We start from the raw sequence: 20,198 nt of genomic DNA on the forward strand, positions 1-20,198 counted from the left end.
GCAGAAGCCTCTCCATGCAGGGGAAACAGCTCTCCAACCATGGGTTAGAGGAACTACAGTGATCACGGTCACATTTGTAACACGTGGGGCAAAGGAGAGGTCACAGGCAAATTATGAAGTATTTTGACTGAAGGAAAATAAAAAAATATTAAAGCTGTGGCACTCCATTAAAACAGTACTTACAACAAGCCTAGTGCACTAAACACTTAATTAGGGAATTAATAAAGAGAACTATGAGAAACCTATAGCCAACAGCATGCTGAATGCTGAAAGACTGAATGCTCACCTTACACTTGAAAAAGGCATTGGCATCCATTCTATTAGAGTACCCCATCCACACACTCATACACACCTGCACAACGGTGTGGTATTGGTAATATATATCTTACCAATATGGAGCTTGAGTTGCAGATCACTGTGAGCCCCTCCATCTGGGTCCTGGGAACCAAACTCCAGTCCTGTGCAAGGACAGCAAGCATTCTTAACGCCTGAGCCCTCTCTCCAATCCTAGCAAATGATTTTTAATGAAAGTGCTTTTAAAGGCAATTTAGCAGATGCAACAAAATTGGTTTTAGCATATGGTATTAGAATAATACCATTTATGTGAAAATATTTAACCTTAATCTATACCTTACTTTAACTCAAAATGAATGAAAATAAAATTATAAAACTTCCAAAAAAAATTAGGAGTCAAGACATTTAGATATAGCTGGGCATGGTGGCACACTCTTTTAATCCCAGCAGTCCGAGAGGCAGAGGCAAGTCAGTCGCTGTGAGTTCAAAGCCAGCCTGGTCTACAAAGTGAGTCTAGGAGTGCCAAGGCTACACAGAGAAACTCTGTCTTGAAAAAAAAAAAAAAAGATGACCTTATACCAATTTTAAAACTTGTTGAAAAAAAATTCTATTAAGAAAGAGACAGAACAAGCCACAGAGTGAGAAAGTATATATATATATACATATATATATATATATATGATATGTATGTCATATCATATATGGTCATATATATATGGTATATATATGTCATATATACCATATATGTGATAGATGACCTGTATAGAGACTGTAGAACAAACTTTTCAAACTCAATCAGAAGAAACAGCCCCAAAGCTTCCAATAGACACTCAACCTAAAGAAATACATGGCAGAACAATAAGCACACGGAAAGCTGTTCAGCAAATGCAAATTAAAACCAAACAAAAGGCCATGCTACAGCTATCAAATAACTAAGGTTGGAGAGACTGAGCGTGCCGTAGGCAGATAGTTGAGGACACAACAGTAAGGCCTCTTAGGGACTTTGTGACTGTACAACCATCCTGAAAATAGTTTGGCAGTTCCATAAAATAAAAAAAAAACAAACATACTAATAAATGTTTACAAAGTTATATGTGTGTGAATATTTACCAATATATGTTTGTAAGAGGTAAGCAGAAACAGCATAAGTATTCCTCAAAAGAAGAATGGCTAAATAAATTGTGGCTTGTTGATACAATAGAATACTACTTCGCTATAACAAGGAATCAAGTTTATTCATATAGCAATATAGATGAATCTCAAAATCATGCTGAGTGAAAAGAAAGAAAAAGTAGGTTATTGTATACAAATCCAGAAAGCACGAGTAAATTCATGGTGATAGAGAGCAGATCTGTGGTTTGTTGTGCATAGATGGTTGTGGGGGTGGGAAAACGGAATAAGAGGAAATAGTCTATTTTATTTTTAAAGAGATTGAAGTATTTTAAAAGTGTTTGAAATGTTGAAAATTGCGGGGCTTTTAAGAGTTAGAATGGTTTATATTGTGATATTCATATTAACATGGCTTATTGGGGCTGAAAGCTGTTCACAGGAACCAAACTTAGAAGTCAGAAGATGAAGGTGTGTGGCTTGAGCCCCTCCTCACCCTCACCCACCCCCCCCTTGCCACACGCATCTCACATGTGGCATTTTGATGCGAAGCAGGCCAATGTAAGCGTGATAGGAGGGTTATTTATCAAAATCAAGAATGACCCCGCAATTACACTTCTGGAAATTATCTGGCCAGTAAGATGTGAAATGGCCCTTGAACAAACTTCCACAATAGGTATATTTGTAATAATTAAAATACAAATAATTATTTGTAATAATTAAATATTATAATTAGGGCAAGTGTTATGATACACTCATGCAAAGGAGCACTGCGTAGGTGCAAAGATGAAAATGAGAGTGCAAGGGCAGATGTGGAAATCGGCACCGGCTATGGCTAGACACAAAGAGCAGAAGTAGGACAGCATGTACATCTCGAGTCACAGTAACAGAAAAGTAAGATTGTGTGTTTGTGCTTGTGTATAGATACACCCTGACATATTTTTAAAGAAGATTTTGAACATTTATGATTACTGTTTTATGAGTATGTGTGTTTGGGGCCATATACTTCATGCATGCCTGGCACAAGAAGAGGAGGCCAGACAAAAGTCTTGGATCCCCTCAAATTGCAGTGACAGACAGTTGTGAGGTGCCCTGTGGGTGCTGGGAACCTGACCCAGGTCCTGTGTGAGAACAATAAGTGTTCATAACCACTGAGCCGTCTTTCTAGCCCCTGACGCTTTTTTATCTGAATACCATATTTGCTGCAAAATGGGCAAGGTGATGTTCTTAAATGTCAGTTCCCAAATGAGGAAACTGGGGCCCACAGGGTTGTCTTAAATAGATTCCAGGAGGTGGGAAGTGTGTATCCCAAGCCTTGGGGCTCCAGAGGCTCTTCCAGTGCAGTGACTCAGTAAGCAGCCTCGTCCAGGTGTGTACAGAGGGACTGTCGTGTCAGGCTTGCTCCTGGGGCTGCTGATTCAAGACTAAGTCAAAATGGACCCAAGTTCCAGGCTGAAGGAAGTAGAGAGACACTGTGATATACAGATGAACACACACACACATACGCTCACACATGCAGTACGCTTACACACAGAGAGACAGATGCACAAGCGTAGGCATTCCCACAGAGACACCTGTATCCACACATGCACACACTCACACATGCACTCCCTCCTGTGCACACACACACACACGTGCATTCACATATTTACACATCCTAACCTGCGCATACACACACACTCACTCACTCACTATGACGTCATTATAAACAAGAACTTTGCAGGTGATTAGAGCTGGGAGAGAGGACAGAGGGTGCAGGGACGGCTGTTGCAGGGCTGGACAAGGCAAGGCTATTCGGGTGGGCACCTGGGAGAAGTGAGGAAGTGATCGAGGTAAACATGACGTTCTTCCTTCTGAAGGCAGCACCTCCCCCGGGCCTCTCCATGCTGTGCCCAGCCCCTCTCACAGAGACTCACTAAGCAGGGTCTCAGGGGTACCTCCCCCATGCCCCAGCTATGCGTCAAGGCCTTGAACTCTGTGACACCATGGCTTTTTTTTTTTTTTTTTGACACAAGGTTTCTTTGAATAGCCCTGGCTGCCCTGGAACCACTCTGTAGACCAGGCTGGCCTAAACTCACAGAGAACCGCCTGCTTCTGCCTCCGAAGTTCATGAGCCACCACCACCTGGCTCCATGGGAGAATTATTATTTGCATTCCCTTTTACCCTATTAATCTGGGGCTCTGACGAAACAGAGGGCCTCTACCATGCTCAGCACACAGAGGCAGCTTCATCTTAGCTCTGGATCTGAGTTTACTGAGGTACAGGTGGCTGCTCTTTTCAGAACAGTGTCCCTAATCTCGTTATTCAGTTCCCCAACTCAAAAATGCCTCTAGCTTCAGAAAAGGAGTGTCCCTGAACTGGAGAACCCAGCAAAAGAGCTATTTAGAATACCATGAACCCAGAGAGCCAGGTCCTAGGACAGGGACCTCATAAGTGTGGTCTCCTACTGTATCTTCCAGTAATCCATATATTGCAAGCCCCAGAGAGTCTTGGGGACTGGCTTTGGAAGTCACTGTGACAGTGATTTTTTTTTCCTTAGTTATCTATCTCTGATGAGCTCCTAGTGAGTCATTGTCTCTGAAGTGCATGAACCATGGCCGGGGTCAAAAACATCAGGTGGTCCTTCTCCTGCCTAGGTCATTGTGTTGGAGTGTTCCCTCTAGTCTGTGCACTCTCCCTGGCCTTTTTGCTTCTCTGCGTATCTAGCAAATATACAAAAGGCTTTTTCCTCAGGCTATCTCTTAGTCCTGTGGCTATAGAGCCTGTTGACTGAGCAGGAGAAAGAGGCAATGTAGAAACCGTGGCCCTCAGAAAGGTGCTGCACTTTTGTGGGTTGAAAGACGGAGGAAAAAAGCTGTGAGATAGTCTCTAGCAGGGAGGAATGAGCTGGACCTGAACAGGAATTGTAAGCATCTGTGGGAAGGTGACAGTTAAGCTGGGATTTGGAAGATGAGGAATGAGTGTTTATGGAGGAAGGGCTAGTAGGTGGAGCCAAGGAAGGAGCAAATGCCAACTTTGAGACACAAGAAGCACACTCCCAGGGCTGGAACCGAGAGGTTGGATTGATGACAGTGCCAAGAAGGTGAAGGAGGAGGGCAGGTAAGAATGCCAACCGCAGGGAACCAAGGAGTCCCCTATCTGCTCAAGGACACAAAACCATTAATGACATCTATATTGTGGCGCTACATGAGTGCTTTGGCTTCAGGGCTGGACAGTGGGTAATAGAATGAGGCAAAGGTAGAGTCTGGTCTGGAGTTGTTGAAGGACCCTCACTGCAATGCTCACAGCTTAAACCATCCTCTTGGAGCTGTGTTCCATCTCAGAAGCAGCACTTCCAGAAAGCCTGCAGCAAACTCAACATTAGCGAGCTGACCATGAACTCACTATGACATCATTGAGTTCATGACCAAATATAGGGATGACCAAGCAACCTGGGGTGTTTGACTTGTGGATAAGGAAATTGGAATCATTTTAGCTTCCCTCCCAGAGGTGATCTGTGTCATCCAGGTCAGGCTGTCTTCAGAGAAGCCCCAGGGTCTAAGCAAGACCAAGGTGTGCAGGCCAAAGGTGTCTAAGCTTTCTCGAGAAGTTAAGAAAATTACTTTATTTCGAAAAATCACGTAGTCCCCGCACCTGCTTCTTTTTATAAAGCCATCAATCGTTTGAGTCACTTGGGACTAGACTGTTTTCATCGAGAAAGATTCTGTGGGAGCCTGAGTAGGAGTAGGGATGGCTGTTGTCAGAGAACGGGGGAACATATGGTGGTCTATTGTGAATGTGATCTGTTTTTTGTGTTGTTGTTAAACTTCCTCTTGCTAGCACTGGGCCTGTTATATAAGAGCTCAAGGGTCCATATGGTTTGTTGCATAAGACATGAAAGAACATGATTTTCTGTTGCCCTGCAGCTGATCCAACTGTGTTTTGAAAACTCATGGCCACTGTGTGTTACCTTCTAGAAACAAAGTTAAGTAGTCCAGGACTCTGGTGTCTGCCCACCTTTGCTTAGCTGTGTAACTCTGAACAAGCTGTCTCTGATGTCTCTGGGATTTATACTCTCCAACACCCCCATTTCCTTCAGTACTAATGAAAAAAAAATAGAATCAATGCCAAATAATTAGTGAATTTGGAATTAATAATTATTTATTATGTATTGAGCATCCAACGCTTGAATACTGCAAGCTTTGTGAATGTTATTTTGCTTAAATCTCAGAAAGATGCTAGGAAGTTACTATTATTATCGTTAGACGGAGAAAGAGAGGTTCTGTCTTAGTCAGTGTTCTATTGCTGTGAAGAGATAACATGACTATGGCAACTCTAATAAAGAAAAACATTTAACTGAGGCTTTCTTAGAGTTCAGAAGTTTAGTCCATTACATCATGGTGGGGAAATGGCGGCATACAGGTGATGGAGATGTAACTGAGAGGTCTACATCAGCATCAGCAGGCAGCAGGAAGACAGAGAGAGCGACTGGACTTGGCTTGAACATTTGAAACCTCAAGGTCCACCCCCAGTGACACACTTTCTCCATCAACCCACACCAATTTCCACAAGGCCACACCTCTTCATAGCGCCACTCGCTATGATTTTATCGGGGGCCATTTTCATTCAAATTATCATAGGTAGAAACTACAGAAATAGCTCTCCTTACTTGATAAGAAGCAACAGACTTAAGATTCAAACACAGGCTCTGGCAATGTCTGGTATTATCTGAGGGAAACGGTTTAAAGGAAAGCGAGACTCATTTGGGGTCATGGTTTCAGAGGCTTTGGCCCATGCCAGCATACTCTGTTGCCATGAGCTTTGGGAAGAGGCAGGCAGAAGCTTGGTGGCAGCAGTATGGAGGAACAAAGTTGGCTCACCTCATGGTGATCAGGAGAGAAGAGAAGGTAGGATGCCAGGTAGAACGATCCAAGGCATGTTCCCAGTGACCTCCTTCCTGCAGAAGAGTGTCCATCTAAAGCAGCGGTTCTCAACCTTCCTGACGCTGTGGCTCTTTAATACAGTTCCTTACATTGTGGCGACCCCACAACCATAAAAATTACTGTATTGCTACTTTGTAACTGTCATTTTGCTACTGTTACATTTGTAAATATTAATGTAAATTTAAGTAAAAATTAGTGGAAATATTTAATTTGCAGGATAGCTGATATGCAGCCCCAAAGGGGTCGAAACCCACAGGCTGAGAACTGCTGACCTAGCTTCCACCTTTTCAAATTGTACCTCCAGCTGAGGACTGAGTCTTTGACACATGACGGGAGCCTGTAGGACACATTTCAGATCCAAACCACGACGTGATTCTACTCTATAAACTCTGTAAAGGGAAACATTCGGGCAACGTTATCCCTGAAACCATGACCCCAAATGAGACTCACCTTCCTTGAAACTGTCTCTCCAGTTGTTTGGGCAAACCTCAGCTTAGACATCTACTCTCTGTGGTCAGAGTTTTTATCTGTCCATTTCCCTACACAGTATCTCACTCCCGTATTAGGGTGAAATGCAATTCCTTCACACAAACTGCCCCGTTTCCTTCTGTCTTTTGGATTTGCAGAGCCACTTGTGTCGCAGGCTTTATTATTATTCCAGTAGAGGTAAAACAGACTAGCCCCCACCCCCAAACAAAGTGTCTGAGTTGGTGTTCTACTACCCTGAAGAGACACCATGACAACTCTTTTTTTTTAAAAGGCATTTAATTGAGACTTGCTTACAGTTTCAGAGGTTTAGTCCATTACCATAACGGAGTGGAGAATGGCAGCATCCAGGGAGGCTCTGGAGCAGTAGCAGAGAGTGACATGGTGATCTGTTGGCAGAGAAAGAGAAGGGGTCAAGGCTAGGAATGGTTACCCCCAGTGACACACTTCTTCCAACAAGGTCACACCTCCTAGTCCTTCCAAATAATGCCACCCTCTGGTGATCAGGTTTTCAAATCTATCAGCCTACGATGGCCATTCCCATTCAGACCACCACCCAAAGCAACAACAAGCCTGTCTGTGCTTCCAGGCGACGGAACTACAGCAAGGCTGGACCCCTAGCTGTTGCCAAGTTTAACCAGCATTCTGTACCAGAGGCTTTGACTCTCCGCAGGCATGCCCCTGAGACATGGTGGTTTAACTCATGGCCTGCCACAGAATCTTACCTCATCTATAGGAAGTCTGAGCTTAGAGTAGCTCTCAGGTGTCCTCCTGGCTCAGCGGGAACATCGTGGCCAAAATAGCGATGGCTGTAAAGGAGAGTAAGGGGTTGTCATTGGGGGTCTTCAGGCTGGTCTAGGCTGAACTGGTATTACAATATTTTAGAGTGTAAAACCAGACACCAGGCAAGAAAAATGACCCCAAAAGCCAATCCTGAGTAGGCAACAGAACATATTAGACTCCTGGTTTATCTAATTTGGATCTTGCCCAGCTAGCCTAAGGTTTGGCTAAATTTTCACATGCTCCCACATACACTTTGGGCATCCACTCTAAAGGGGGCCACCTTGGGGTTCTTTACTGACCTTTCTTTTGTCCTAGGAAGTGTGCAGGCTGCATTATACCCTTTTTACAGAAACAAAACAAAACAAAACAAAACTGATCTTAGGTAATACAATTGGGTAAATTTTAAAAATTTAGTAAATTCATTCCAGAGAGAAAGAGAGAAGGCTAACCAAGTTTTTGTCCTGCACTGATTAGATATATCTGAGCCCACACACCAAGACTAAGGAGTTGGCCACTGGCAGACTTGGTCATTGGTCTCCTATGTACAGAGCTAGCTGTGAAGACTGAGAAGTGCCCTTTCAGGCTTCATTTTCTTCAGTTCTCAGTAAGGGCAACCAGTGCACTTTTCCTACAGACTAGAGAGAGGGCAAAAGAATGAGCTGGAGCCTGGTCTACAGCACGGTGATGAGCGGATAGACCATGTGTGTGCCGAACAGGAGTGGGAAAGCCCGGAGTTGCAGCCAGCTGCAGCTCCCAGTGTCCTCTGGCAGGAAATCCAGGGCTGGGGGACTCTTGTCAACTCAGAACACACTATTTCAAGGCAAAGTGGCTCCTTCCGAGAAAGCATTCCAGGAGGTCCTCAGGCTCTGGCACTGTGTGTCGAAGTGCTCAGCCTAGATAAGGCTGAGCTCCACCCTGTGCAGCCCCCTCTTTGCAGTCCATGCTTCCCAGTCATAAAAGGTAATGTGCAGTATGATCCTCTGCTATACCTCAGCACAGCCTCTTTTGTCCTGCCATGATTTATAGCCAAGTTCATCAGTGCCTCATCTTCAGAATGAGGGAGTTATGGACTGCCAGCCGTTTGAAAGAAATATCTAGAGAAATCACTGAGAAGCTGCCTCCCCTAACTGAGTCCCCAACCTGCTCCAAAGCTAACAGACAGTTCCATGCCTGTTCCCTCCCCCACAAAGAAGCCATCTTGGCCAACTTCGAGGATGCGAATTAAAATGCCAGGCTCTTCACTCCTGCTCAGCTATTCTCTTGGTCCTCTTCCTCTCTAGCCACTGCACAGCCTCCATTCTAGGACCCTCTCTGTGCTCTAGTCCTTAGCCTCTCAGTGTTTCCACAAGTGTTTCCTCTCCACTCACACACTGTCAGTGTGCCATCACCTTGTTTTTCTGGTATTTGGCTCTCACTGCCCAGTTTCTTCTCTAGACCGTTTTGTTGTTGTTGTTTTGCTTTGCTTTGTTTTTTAGTAAGGACCCTAAGGACAGCACATCTGACTCCTCCCTCAAACCCAACCCACTCCCGAATGCTCCACACCTCTTGCCACCACCCAGTATCAGGCCTGCACTTCCCACTCAGTAGATGGAACTGGACGAAGTGGCTTCTAGGAGCAGGTCCTTCCCAGGTTTAAAGGAACAGAACATAGTCCTGGCCCTCATGGTATCCATCAAGATTGCTTCAGACTCGGCATCATCACAGCCCCTTCTTCCTCACTCTCCACATACCTGGATGGATAGCAAGTCTGTTAATTCTTCTTCGATAATATTGCTCGAATCAGCTCCACTCTATTCCAACCCATTCCCATTGCTATAGCTGAGTCTAGGAAACTGCTTCCTGCCTGGTCCGCAGCCTCCAGTCTTAATCCTTCCAGTGCACCCAGCAGTCAAAGCCATTTTTTTCTATTGTTTGTTCGTTTAACTCTTAACTCCTACCTGTTTCTTTTTAATTAATCAATTTACTTATTTTGATAGCACTTTTTAAGTTTTGAAATTATAATATGATTACATTTCTTCTTTTACTTTTCTCCCTCCAATCCATCACATAAATATCTCCCTACTCTCCTTCCAATTCATGTCTTCTTTTTAAATTATTATTCCCTATGTATTTGTATACACAAACATATTCCTGAATATAACCTGTGTGGTCTGTATAAATGTTATTTGCATGTATGTTTTCAGGGTTGATAATTGGACACTGGACAACCAGTTGGTCTGTTCTTCCCTGAAGACTTCTGAAAGAAATCTGATTCCCCTTTTCCTTTGCCTAAATCTTCTCTGGGTTTCCCCCCTACCATCAGGGTGATGTGTAGCTATTTATCTGGGTAGATGTGCATTATACAGTGTCAATAAGACATTGGCAATGTCTGTCTAGCTAACTATCTATCTATCTATCTATCTATCTATCTATCTATCTATCTACCTATCTACCTATCAATCAGAAGATTTACTTCAAGGAATTTGTGTTGGTAACAATTGGGTCTGGCTAGTGAAATATTAAACCTGCAGGACAGGTTGGCCAGCTGGATGCCATTGATTTGTAGCTCCAGACCACAGGCAGAGTTTCTGCTCTCCCAGGGAAGCCTGCTGCCAGTTGGATGAGGTTATCTTCTTTCCTTACAATCAGTTGGGTAGAGATGATGACTGTATCTACAGAAGGCCTTTACAGCCTTACCAAGCTTCATGTTTCTGAGTACCTGGGCACTACAGCCTAGCCAAGTTGGCCTGTAACTCCAACCACCCCAACATACTACTTTTGGACATGAGCCACAGTCATCTTCTTTTCTCTTCTTGCCACCTCACACATTGGGTTCAGCTATGCCTGCTTTGTGCCAGCTGGCCTTTTGCCATCTGCTCTTCCAGAGGTCTGGAGTATCCCACGGCTTTCCTAGGCCCTTAGGAGCTTCCTCCTCAGAATGACCCTATACACATACCCAAGCCTGCACTCAAGTGGACTGTGTCTGAGTTTTCAAAGCCCAGATGAGTTGGAAATTTCTTGTGTGCTGTGAAGTCAGTTCACATATGTGAACAGTTTTTAGCTCTGCTAAGCCCCAAATACCACAACTTCCAGTCAGCCAGGGACTCCTGAACTGGTCTGCCAATCCACTCTCTTTCCTTTGGCACGAACGCTCTGTGGAGGTGGTTACCAGGCTAGCCTAGACAGCTGTAGTGTCCCTGCAACCTCATTGTAGCTGGCACCCAGGAGGCGCTCGATTATTGTTAATGTGTTAACGTTCCTTTAAATGAATCCAACAACAGTATCAGTTAAGCATGTTGTAGGTATTATTTGGGGACTCGGAAATATATTCAACAAGGGAACAAATTCCTCACACCCTCACACCCCAAAGCAGGGTACTGGGTAAAATGTAAATAGATGCATAAATATAAGGCTAGGGAAACAGAATATAATGTCATTACCTGAATGAATGGACGGATCTGCACATCAGAAGAGGGTGGAGAGTGGAGGAATGCATTTGCAGTAGAATCAGAAAGCTCGCACCAGTCTCCTGCCAATGCACACCCAGGTAAACAGCCCTGCTTTTACCTGGATCCCTCCTTTGGGATAAGGATTATGGTAATTGCTTGTTTATCTCGCGAGGCTGGCATATCACATGAGACAGCAATTGTAGAAGGGCTTTACTAGCTATGAACTCTGGACACATATGAGGGTCACTGTTGATATTGTCGTTGTTGCAAACAGAGCAAGTTGGCCCCATCAACTAATACTATAGTCTATGTGAAGAGAAGAAGAAAGGAATTTTGGCCTGAGGCCACCTAATGGTGATTTGCTTGATCCTGAGCATGAATTACACCCTCTTTCTGAGTCTCATTTCCCTGATCTGTGAAAATGGGGGAAGGGAGACACACCTCAGTCTCTTGCCAGATGTAAAGTAGATAATCCATGTCAAGTGCTTGGCATGAGGTGAAGCCCATTCAAAGGACCCTGCTAATATTCACTCCTAATAGTCATTCTGTCAATCATGGGTAAGTATCCATAAATGGAGCCATTCATGGCTCAATTTCTCCAGTCTCACATTTCTGCCAGGAAACGTCTCATGTCTTTATGCTCTGACACCTGTGATTATGCAAAACCACAATCAACGTTCATATTCAGAACCCGAACAAATGGAGAATTTGTTACTCAATTCCCTCCCTCTCAGCTTTTCAAAAGATATTTTCTGGGATAGAAGAAGGGGGAGAGAGGTGGGAAGAGAGAGAGAGAGAGAGAGAGAGAGAGAGATGCACTTTTCATTTGTGTAGAAAACAAATATTCCTGGTTTTATGACCGTATAACCCAGAAACTGTTAAGTTTTTTTTTTTTTCTTCTTCTTCATGTAATGCATTCTAGAAGTCCCATAAAGGAGTCCTTGTCAAGAGAAAACACAGCTGGTGCCCAATTAGAGAGGTGATTGAGACTAATGGACTGGCAGAGCTCTTAATTAAACTGGACCACAAACTAGGGGGATGGTAGCTGGGGAATGGCGGTGGTCCACACACTCACCCTCAGGCAGTGGTGAGAAAGACAGATTTTGTTCACGCGAGGAAACTTTGACCATTTTGATTACACATGAGTGTAAGCTTTGAGCAGCCAGCTCCTTGGAGGCAGACATCTTATTTGGCTCACTGCGTACCTCTCTCTGCACGTCCCCTAGAAGCTTCAAGCTCTTTGGCTCCTTTTCAAGTACCAGTGCCTGTCTTATTGCTCCTCATGGCCCCTAGAACTAGGCTGGAGGTGAAAGGGACCATCAACTTCAGAACCTCTGACATGTCTCCAGGGAACTCCCCTCTGTAATTTCCTCTTGCACTGCTATTTTCACTGTTTCCCTTTCCAGAACCCAACAGCACCAGTCCTACAGCGTGCTTGTCTTAGTGGCCATATCATATGCTCCATGGTTCAGCACAGCCTCTGGGAGTTGTGAATTGTAGCACATATTCCCCACCCTGAATCGCATCACTGCATGCCCTTCTGAGACCCTGAATGTGTACATGCACACACACACACACACACACACACACACACACACACACACACACCAGCTACCTGGCAGGCACATGTGGAAAGTGCAGCTGCCCACTGGGCCCTGCATAGATACTGTGTGTGTCTGTTCTGAGGCACTTTTCGGGGGAGCTCAGCTTCTGAAGGTGCAGTCCAGGGAGCAGGAAGGATTGAGGAGCCCCAGGGAACTTATGAGATTATTATAATTTAATAGAAATTGGAGGAATCCCTAGCCTGTGTCTCTGGTCCTCTTGGTAGCTTCCATGTATAACTTTATGTAACCCCTCCCCAACTGAGTGTTTTGAAGCTGTCCACTGTGGAGGAAGGGAGTCCAGTACTCAGCTTCTTGACATTTTTTTTAATTGCATGTTTTTTCTGTTTGAACATTAAAAAAAATCACTATCCCCAAATTCTTCTGGTAAAATGTATACCCCAGGAAGCTGCAATTCCCTTAAACACAGGCATGTTACACCTTCTCCCAGATCCCTTTTGTCCCAGGAGGACCAACATTGCTTCATCTGGTGCTCTTTTGACCCCAGCTCCAGGGACTTTTACCTTCTCTGACATCCATCCGCCCACACTCAGAGCCACACCTGGATTTTATCTCAGAGGGCTGCATTCCACCCATGGTGTCTCAAATAGCAGGGTCCCATTCCTTGACCCTTGTTCCTATCTTTCAGAGCTCTCACAAGACTGGCTCTTTGACGGTCTCCTGCATCCCAGGATCCTGCATCCACCTTCCTTTCCCTCTCAGTCTCTAAGATCTCCTAGGCTTCCTAATCTTGCAGATCACCTTAGTTTTTCCCCCACAGCACTGAACACACACCATGAGCAAGAAAGAAGCTGTATGTAAATAAGCCATTTTTGTCCATCTATCTTTGCATAATGGCCTTTCTCATCTTGACCTAGGCACCTGCCTCCCAGGCAGACAGAAAGATGAAGGAGTTTATGTAGAAATGGTTGGTCCAGTACCTGCACCAGAGTGATTGCTACTGAAACACAGATGCTTACTCTGATCATGACATGATCATAAGGCCCACACCTGATACTGTGCAATGTGTCTGAACACTTCTCTCGTCCACCAAGATTCCAAATGTTGTCTTCAACCCATCTCAGTTTTTACCAATTTTTTTTTGTCTAAATTTATGTGCAAAATTTTCCTGTCTGATTAATTTTCTTGCTGGATTTAGAAACAGCCAGGTTCTGTCTCCCTGACCTTAGGAATTAGAGTGCAGAAGTGGGACCAGGAAAGTTTAAACATTCTCTGTCTCTGTCTCTCTCTCATATCCCTTCTAAATAGGAAGGGGTCTTGGATCTAGAGAAAAGTGTTTTGAAGATTGAGACATAAAGAGTCAACTAGGTCAGACCTACTTTTCTTTCCCAAATGTATTCACCCCTCTCTATGTTTCTGTTGCTCACCTATCTAGGAACATCCAGCAACCAAAGATGAGAAAGTAGGAAGACTGAACTGCTGCTGCTGAAGCAGGCCATCCTCTCACCATCCTTGGTTATATGGAGGAGAGCAAGACATATCAGGGATGAATCACCATGGTATGTTCATCCTTCAGTACTGTGAGGGGAAAGCTGTGGTTGGTTGTCTTCTGAGGAGATAATGAAGTAAAACCAGAGTGACTTGCTCTACAGAGTGATTTCCAGGACAGCCAGAGATACACAAAGAAAGCAAAATAAGCAAAAACCAACAAACAAAACAACAAAAAACCCAAACAAACAAACAAACAAACAAACAAAAATCTCAAAGACTACCCTTCTGGAAGTTCTTTCATCTCTTCTTTTCCTCTCCTATATCCAGACAGTTTACACTACAGCCACAGACAGACAGACAGATAATGGTATTTTTTTTCTCCAGACAGTATCCTCAGCAGCTGACACTGACTAAACCTCCCCACCCATCTCATGGGTGGGTCTTTTAGGTAGGTTGACGTTGTAGGTGGCACTAGGGGAAAAGTCACAGGTACCTTGAAGATGTGAGTCTCAGGAATTTTCCCCTGACCGTTTTACCTGTCAGTCAGGTTCCTGTGCTTTCTACAGACTCAAAACACCATCAATTCCCTTTTTGAGAAATTGGCTTGGAGATGTAGCAGGCCCGTGTTGACAGGGCTGTGAAGAGAGAAAGGACTGTCCACCCATTCCAGGATGGTCCAGGAATCGCAGCCACATCAAAGTGACTTCCTCTTAGGTACAGTAGGCACAATACCCACAGTCACAAAGAGGAAGAAAGTAGGTTAGCATAGAGTACTGAGAGATAACTGCCTTTTCACTAATGTAGTTGTCACGTATAAATTTACATGTTTGCTTTCCTGAAGAAAAAGAGTCTACAAAAGCAAAGATGTCAAAGGACTCTGAAATCAGAGCACAGCTCTGATGCTCTGCCCCCTGGGTCTGATCTCCCACCTACAGAACACCACTGTTGACAGATTCCACACCATCCCTTCCCCAGGTCTTTGGGAGTTCTTCTAGAACAGTCCTTTGCTTAACCCTTCTAGTCCTGGGAGACTGCCTGCCTCCTCAGTGTAGAGCACCCAGAATTCCTAGGGCTGCCTTTAGCATCCTAACCTTCCACTGGTTTCTACTTTGAGTTGTTCTCTATCCCATCATGCCCAGATCTCTAGTCAGAAACAGTGCAGCTCACGCACATTGTTGGTGGGACAGGCTGAGTGAGCCTTGTGTGCCTGTAGGCCTTTGCACACTCAGGGCCACTTTGCTTCAAAAGTACCATTTCCTTCCCTATCCGCAGGCTCTCACAGTGTGGTTTCTTAATTGGATAGATCCCTGTACAAACTAACGCTGTGAGGTCTTTGCTCAACTATCATCAGGATGGCTGAGCAGAGCATCCTACCATGTGTGTGGCTCTTCTGAGCTCAGGGCCCCCTGTGTGATGCACACATCAGATGTCTCTCAGCCTAGGTGCCAGGGCTCAGGCCCATCATTCCCTTTCCCACTTTACCTCAAAGGTCATCTACCTTTCTCTTCAAAACCTATGGTAGCAAGTCACGAAATGATGCATTTTCTATGTTCCAAACACTGTGTCACAAGCTGCATTTCTCAGAGCCACTTCATGCTGTGGGTGGCATAACAGTCTTTATTTTGCAGATGAGAACGCTGAGGCAAGCAGAGAGAAGAGCTGGCATCTGGACTGAGTTTCTGAAGGCACAGCTTGAATTCCCACTGCCTGGGTTCTGAGCCTGGATCCTTTCCATGGTGCCTCTGTCCTCTGATCTCTGAAGATCCCATGCCCCATCCTTTCTTACTGCATCCTTTCTTACTGATCTCTGACTCTTCATCCCTCCAATACTTCCAGTTTCCAATCTCCCAGATATGCCTTCTATTCCAGAGTACCTTTGGGGTCTCCAAGAGCAAGTCAACTCAAAATATTCTTTCCTTTAACACCTAGAAATTATTGCTCACTACCTCATCACACTCAGTTTCATGAGACCCTTAAACCCAGTCATGTTGGTATCTGTTCGATCCTTTATCCTCTGCTGAACCCTAGTTTCCTCCTCACCATTCCTCCTCCTCCCTGGAATACCTGAAGTCACCTTGCCCTTCAAAAATGAAGACTGCCCTCTCCTATCCTTCCAATATGTACTTCTGTGACTCCAACTGTCCTCAGAACTTTAACCTGGCACCAAGACCCTACCTACTGCTTGTTCAGATTCTTCTCATATGATCACATCTATTAACCTTCCGAAATTCCTGGGGTTGGCTAGGATTTCTCATGTTCCTATGACTTTGACCAAGTATATATTCTTCACATGAAATCCCTTCTGGGAACTCTGGGGAAACTGCATTTAGTAAGTCCAGACATTTTAACATTATTGCACACAGGAAGGCCTTCATAACAGGCCTTTGCTCCAAGGCTGAGGTGAGGATGTTTTCCTGGATCTCCAGAGCTCCTCAAGTTCCTCTCTGGCCCAGTCTGTACCTTTGACAGTCTTACTGGTTAAGGAGCCCTCTGAAGATAGAGGGGCTTTTAATGTGCTTCTTCTTCTCTAGCCTTAGAAGGTTATGGACCTCTCTGAGAACCAGAAGAACATGGATGGCATTTCTGAGTGACACTGGAGCTATTTTCCCTGTCCATCTGCTGGCATCAAAGACTCCACGGGAACATCCCAAAACTCTCTGTCAGATGGAGTACAAGAGTCCAGATTATAACTGGATCTTAGACGACCAGGGCTGCTTACCTTGAAAACGGTGGCCAGAATGACATTGATTACATGGACAAATGAGTGCACTTGGACAAAGAAGCAAGTGTATTTAAAACTCGATACATCTGTAATGGAAGTTTTGGCTTTTTTGTAAACTCAGTTATGTTATGTAAATGTGTTTTTGTTTTAATCCCACATGTGGGATCTTATTTTGTTCACAGCTGATAACTCTCTCATGTGGTGTCGCCTCTGTCAGCTGGTAACAGCCTGCCTCATGGGGCACAGAGAGGGGGATAGTCTAGGACTCTGAGGTTTATAGATATGAGAGCCCAGAGAAAGTGTGGCATGCGGTGCTGGCGTGTGGCATGTGGCAGTTTAGAGTGACCAGAGACTGAATGTCATTTCAACGCAATGGCTCAGAGGAAACGACTTGCTGCATTTGCTGGTGACAGAGATTGGTACAGCCCCAGACATCAGTTTCGGCTAAAACTATAGACCACACCAGGGCAAAAACTTAACCACAATACAATAAGGATCAGCTGATATTTTCATGGTCTCAACACTACCATGAATATAACCCAAACTTCATGTCATAATTAGACTAGGAGGTAAGAGAGAAGAAGTGCTGTGGCTGCAGGGAGCAACATCAGTTCTGTTACACCTGAAGTGATAGCTGAAGGAATGATGTTCGGATGTGTTGTTTAGAAGCATGAAGTTGGGTGTTGGAAGGAGTATCAGACCCTGGCTCTCTGAGTGGTGAGATTTCAGAGAGTAGGGAGTAACTCCAGGAAGGAGGTTTCTGAGGGCTCCTTGGCCTATTAAACTCTATCTTATGCTGGTAGACACATGATGCCTTAGATAACATCTGCGTGGAAAAACAGGGACCGTGGAAGGAGCATTTCTGTCCAATTAGTCTCACTAATGCCCTAAAATGCCATCTGGGGCAGTTCACCAGAACCCCCTCATATCCCAGGGCCAGGCTTGCCACAGCACTCTCCACAACCTGGCTCCACCCTAGAATATGGCCACAGGCTTTATTTATATGGCTTTCTCCTCTGGGTCCTTTTTCACATTTGCCCTGGAAGGCCTCTGGCCTTTGTCTCCTTGTATCCCACTCTGATGCTATGGGGAGAGTCCCTTCTTTTCATCCCTAGATGGCTCTACAGACCTTGGCCAGAGACTCTGTTTGTACTTTCTGGTTACCTTCCCATTCCGATGAGAAGCCATAAAGTATTCAGGGGCTTGCCCACCTCTCTTGTGCCACAGCTGAGGAATTTCTCTGATTTGTTTCCCTCTTCTGGATGTTGCAAGCATTTGGTATACTGCTTGTGAGAGTGCTCATCTCCAGTTTCTCGGCTCTTCCCTCATCTCATCCTGCCTTGCATCATCATCATCATCATCATCAGCAGCAGCAGCAGCAGCAGCAGCAGCAGGAACATTTATATGTTCAGTTGGTTAGCTCCACCCACCACCATGTAGCTATGCTTCGCTCCTGCAATGGGTAACCTCACCCTCATTTCACAAATTGGGAAGCAGAGGCTTCTCAGAAGATACTTGTTGGAGAGGCTCCTGTCATACATGCCCCATCAGATTACAAGTGGAGACATGAATGCCCCCTCTCGGAGCAGCAAGTACACAGCAGCCAAAATGCAGAGGGCATGCAGGTATCCCCAGCAGAGGAATAGTCGAACAGGGTGTGGAATAGCCACATAGGGAATAATATTTAGCCTTGAAAAGGGGTCGAGTCTGATGCCTCCTACAGCACGGATGAACCCCGAGAACATTTTTGTGACAGAAAATAAGCCAGTCAAAGAAGGACGAAGGTAGTGGGACTCAGATTGCAAGAGCAGCAGATTTGTGGAGACGGGGAGTGGAAGGGCAGCTGCCAGGGCCTGAAGACAAATGGGTACAGGAGTTAGTGTTTTAAAGGTTCTGAGATTTCACTACAGGAGTCTTAAAATGCCCCTGGATGGTGGCTATCTGTTATCTCACGGCAGTGAAACATGCTGACATGGATTTGGGGTATAACAACAGCACAACAGTATGAGGCGCCATTGGATACAGACTCGAAACTGTTCAAGTTTGTGTTACGTATGTTTTCCCTGTAGAGTGAGAGAGCAGAACAGAGGTTGCTGTGTTTGGGGTGAAAAGAAGGGTGAGTTACTATCTGATGGGCACAGGGGTTTTGCTGATGGCAGAGGAACTCTGGGTAGAGAGAGCAGAGCTGCCTTCTAATTGTGACTGCACTGGATTACTGGACAGTTACCGAGAGATAGCTAAATGATATATACTGAGGCATTCTACCACAATGAAAGACAGGTTCTGCCTGTGTGCCTTTGATTTTCTCTAGAGAGGAAGTGTCAAGCAGGGCCCGGGGCACAGCAGATCCTCAAGAGTGTTCGGCACACAGTGGGCGGCCTCATCAGCTTCTTCAGGAAAGCTGTCTACAGGAAGGGACCACCTTGGAGAGTGCACATAGACAGGGGCTTCAACCTCTCTTCAAGCTCTGCGACAAGACTTTCATAGCAAACCCCTCAAGCCAGGGGCTTGGCAGTAGTGACATACAGAAAGCTGTCGTCACTAGAATGTTTACACATGCATCCTAACAGGTACCAATTATTAACTACTCCCTGTATACTAGATACTATTCTAAGCCTTGTTAAAGCACTGGTAGGACTCTTACTACAGAATCCCCGTTCTGTGACGGGAATACCCAGACCCAGAGTGGTAGAGTAATGTTCCAGTGTGGTATGAGTATCTGCAGCAGGCTCTCATGTTGCAGCTCTTCTCCCAGTTCCATGCAGGAAGCAGGGAGCGGAACTTCAAAGGGGGAAGTAAGAAAGGGGCCTTTGAGGCCAGGGGTGTGTATGCTGGACCCAAGCACAGCCTTGGGTGTGGCTCACGCCAGCTTGGCTCTATGCCTGGTGTTTGTTGATTGCTTGCTTCCTAACCCTCCGAACTCGTATTTGCAGTGTGGAGCTCAATGTGTAGACTTGCTGGAGAATCTCGGACCCATTGAGTAGCTATGAAGTAGGAGTGAGGACTGTGGTTGTCTCTTAGGAAGGATGGGGCAGCTAGTCTCCCCAGAGCCCGCTCCTGTTTTGAATCACTAACTAAAGCCAGCCCCACAGGTTGGCTGTGAGGAGCATAAAGACTGCTTCCAACCGATATCTATTTATAATTCCGACTTGCTATCCAACAGCTAACAACACATAATTATTTTTAATTTGCAAGGGAAGAGTGGGACTCAGAGAAATGAGGGTCACGAAAAGGAAGCACACGTGGAAACATGTTCTCAAAGGCCTGTCTGCCCTGCAGTGTGCCTGGCTCTGCTGGTTTGTCCTTATCCTTGGTTGAGACAGCTAGTCTTAGACTCTGGGCAATGAACATGGGGTTTGTTACATGCCCGCTCTGTGACACAGAGGAGAGGAACCGTAAAAG

This window comes from Meriones unguiculatus, chromosome 12 (genome assembly GCF_030254825.1).
Source record: "Meriones unguiculatus strain TT.TT164.6M chromosome 12, Bangor_MerUng_6.1, whole genome shotgun sequence".
Taxonomy (NCBI): Eukaryota; Metazoa; Chordata; class Mammalia; order Rodentia; family Muridae; genus Meriones; species Meriones unguiculatus.